The following is a 4,232-nucleotide window of genomic DNA, read 5'->3' on the forward strand; positions in this document are numbered from 1 at the left end:
TCGAACTCCTGACCTCGGGATGACAGACGTGAGCCACTGCATTCAGTGTAGAGTGCCATTTCTTAGAAATCACTCATGGGAACACACACTTATGGGTGACGTGCAGAGATTTTAGTTAGTTGTTAGTTAGTTAGTTATTTTTTGCACGGGGAGGTGGGGGGACGGAGTTTGGCTCTTGCTGCCCAGGCTACAGTGCAATGGCCTAGGGGACTCAAGGAGTCAACCTATGGCAGAGAGGACACGTCCTTCTGAGCGTAAGGGCCGCAGCGAAAGTTGGCAGGGCCCGTGCTTTTAAAGGCTGAAATCCCGGCGGCTCAGGCCTGTCGTCCCAGCAGTGTGGGAGGCCCAGGAAGGCGGATCATTTGAGGTCAGGAGTTCGAGACCAGCGTGGCCAACGTGGAGAAACCCCATCTCTACTAAAAATAGAACTATGAGCCGGCCGTCATGGTGCGCGCCTGTAATCCCAGCTACCGAAGAAGAATCACTGGAACCCGGGAAGCAGAGGTTTCAGTGAGCCGAGAGAGCGCCACTGCACCGCAGCCTGGGTGACAGAGCGAGAGAGACTCAGTCCAAAAAAAAGAAAGAAAAGAAGAAGAAGAAAAAAAAAGAACGGGCCCAAATACTGCATTGTCGCTGAACGTTCTCCCAAAAGGCCAGAAACCCCCTGACTCAGGTCAAGGAGGTGGTGTTTGGTTTTACTTCTCTCTCTCTCTCTCTCTCTCTCTCTGTCTCTGTCTCTGTCTCTCTCTCTCTCTCTCCCCGCCCCTCTCTCTCTCCCCGTCTCTCTCTCTCTCCGTCTCTCTCTCTCTCTCTCTCTCCTCTCTTCTCCCCCCGAACTTTTATTTGTCGTTCAAGCATACATGAGCAAGATTGTGACATAGGTAAACTTGTGACGGGGGTGTTCAGTGTGCAGATGATTTCGTCACCCGGGTAGTCAGTGCTGTGTCCAAGAGTATTCGTGTTTTGTTTTTTTCCTGAAGCTGTCTCTCCTTCCACCCCTCCTCCCTCAAGCAGGCTTCCGCGTCCCTGGTCCCCCTCGTTCTGCCCATGCAAGAACTCTCATCTGTAAGTTCCCACTTGTAGATGAGAACGCGCGGTATTCAGCCGATCTTTGCTTTCATCTTCGCTGGTGGCGGTGAAAGAGGCATGACACTAAATCGACCCTTAGGACGCCGTTTATGTTTAAGTCGAGGAGCTTATCAGGGAAATAGGAGAAGTACGGACGCCACACGTGACCGAGAGAAAAGTCTGAAAATGCCCCTCGCATCCAAGCGGGGACCCGGCCTCGACCTCCCGAAATCATACACCGAGTGGGGAAGCCCAGCAAGGCCCGCCTGTCTAGATTTCTCTCGGCCTCTCTAAGCACCGAAGCACGCGCTTCTCACTTTCGTGGAAGGGGCAGGGCCCTACCCGGCACGGGGGTGTCTGACAGACTGACAGAGAAAGAGACAGACATAGAAAGACAGAGATGGACAGAGAGAGACAGTGAGAAACAGACAGAAAGAGAGAGAGACGGAGAGAAACAGACAGGGAGAGGGGGAGAGAGAGAGAGAGAAACGGACAGGGAGGGAGAGACAGAGAGAGACAGACAGACAGGCAGAGAAAGAGAGAGTAAGACAGAAGATAGGCACAGAGAGAGAGAGAGAGAGAGAGAGAGAGAGAGAGAGAGAGAGACCGACAGAGAGACACAGAAAAAGAAAGAGAGAGGCAGGCAGACAGACAGAGAAAGACATAGACAGACAGAGAGAGACAGAAACAGACAGAAAGAGAGAGAGAGAAACAGACAGGGAGGGAGAGAGAGAGAGACAGACGGGGAGAGAAAGAGAGTAAGACAGAAGACAGACACAGTGAGACAGGCAGAGAGGGAGAGAGAGAGACAAAGACAGAAACAGAGACAGACAGAAAGAAAGAGACAGACAGACAGACAGACAGACAGGCAGGCAGACCGACAGAGAAAGAGACACAGAGAGAAAGACAGAGACGAACAGAGAGAAACAGACAGAGAGACGGTCCTAGCCCAGTAGCGATACAGTGCCTTTTCTTTCATTTTCTCTTTCTTTTCTTTTCTTTTCTTGTTTTCTGTCTTGTATATCTGTATGTACGTATGTATGTATGTATGTATGTATGTACGTACGTACGTAGGTATGTATTTATGTATTTATCTGGAGACCGGGTCTCACTCTGTCGCCCAGGCCGTAGTGCAGTGGTGCGATCTTGGGTCACTGCAACCTCCGCCTGCCAGGTTCAAGCAATTCTTCCGCCTCAGCCTCCCGAGTAGCTGGGATGACAGGTGCCGGCCCCACGGCACCTGACTCAATTTCGTGTTTTCAGTAGAGACGGGGTTTCACCACGTTGGCCGGGCTGGTCTCGAACTCCTGACCTCGGGAGCCACTGCGTTCAGTGTACAGTGCCACTTCTTAGAAATCACTCCTCACGGGAACACACACTTAGAGGTGACGTGTAGAGATTTTATTTACTTAGTTCGTTCGTTCGTTCGTTAGTTAGTTATTATTTGCGCGGGGAGGTGGGGGGACGGAGTTTGGCTCTTGCTGCCCAGGCTACAGTGCAATGGCCTAGGGGACTCAAGGAGTCAACCTATGGCAGAGAGGACACGTCCTTCTGAGCGTAAGGGCCGCAGCGAAAGTTGGCAGGGCCCGCGCTTTCAAAGGCTGAAATCCCGGCGGCTCAGGCCTGTCGTTTCCAGCACTTTGGGAGGCCCAGGAAGGCGCATCATTTGAGGTCAAGAGTTCGATACCAGCGTGGCCAACGTGGAGAAACCCCCTCTCTACTAAAAATAAGAATATGAGCCGGCCATCCTGGTGCGTGCCTGTAATCCCAGCTACCGAAGAAGAATCACTGGAGCCCGGGAAGCAGAGGTTCCAGTGAGCCGAGAGAGCGCCACTGCACCGCAGCCTGGGTGACAGAGCGAGAGAGACTCAGTCCAAAAAAAAGAAAGAAAAGAAGAAGAAGAAGAAGAAAAAGAACCGGCCCAAATACTGCATTGTCGCTGAACGTTCTCCCAAAAGGCCAGAAACCCCCTGACTCAGGTCAAGGAGGTGGTGTTTGGTTGTACTTGTCTCTCTCTCTCTCTCTCTCTCTCTCTCTCTCTCTCTCTCGCTCGCTCGCTCGCTCGCTCTCGCTCTCGCTCTCTCGCTCTCTCGCTCTCTCGCTCTCTCCCCCTCTCTCCTCTCTCCCCCCTAACTTTTATTTGTCGTTCAAGCATACATGTGCAAGATTGTGACATAGGTAAACTTGTGACGGGGGTGTTCAGTGTGCAGATGATTTCATCACCCGGGTAGTCAGTGCTGTGTCCGACAGTATTCGTGTTTTGTTTTTTTCCTGAAGCTGTCTCTCCTTCCACCCCTCCTCCCTCAAGCAGGCTTCCGCGTCCCTGGTCCCCCTCGTTCTGCCCATGCAAGAACTCTCATCTGTAAGTTCCCACTTCTAGATGAGAACACGCGGTATGTAGCCGATCGTTGCTTTCATCTTCGGTGGTGGCGGTGAAAGAGGCGTGACACTAAATCGACCCTTAGGACGCTCCCCTCCGTCCCCACCCCGCACCCCCTCCCCACACACACCCTCATTCCCGCACCCCCTCCTGAAACGCAAGGAAGGAAGAAAGAAATGAAAGTAGGCGGTGAGCCTGCAAGGCGGTGGAGGCGGGGGATCTCAGAGGGCGAGCAAGCGATGGCGGTCGGGGGATGTGTCCACTGAGGTATCAAAACTAGGGGACCCACTTTTCAGCCGCAACACACCCCCTAATCCTCAGCCGCAGCCAGCCTCTGGGTGGGGTTGCGCCTGTCAAAGCTTCCGAATGGAGAGAAGCCCAAGGCTACGGAAGGCATCAGCTCCAACTCCAGGAAGGGAATAGGGCTTTGTGCATATGAATGGGGCTTTGAAAGGCGTTGCCGCGGCTTCCAAAGCGATGCGCTGTGCCTCGCCTCGCCCCGCCCCGCCCCGCCCAGAGCGAGACTCCGTCTGAAAATAAGTACACAAATAAATCATAAAATAATTTATCAATAAATAAGAAAGAAAGAAAGAAAGAAAGGAAAGAAAGAAAGAAAGAAAGAAAGAAAGAAAGACAGACAGACAGACAGAAAGAAAGAAAGAAAGAAAGAAAGAAAGAAAGAAAGAAAGAAAGAAAGAAAGAATCAGTACAGCGACCGTGGTCGTGAATCATTCCCCGGAGTCCAGGCGCAGTGGCTCACGCCCGTCACGCCAGCACTTTGAGA

Source organism: Pan paniscus, chromosome 15 (genome assembly GCF_029289425.2).
Source record: "Pan paniscus chromosome 15, NHGRI_mPanPan1-v2.0_pri, whole genome shotgun sequence".
NCBI lineage: Eukaryota > Metazoa > Chordata > Mammalia > Primates > Hominidae > Pan > Pan paniscus.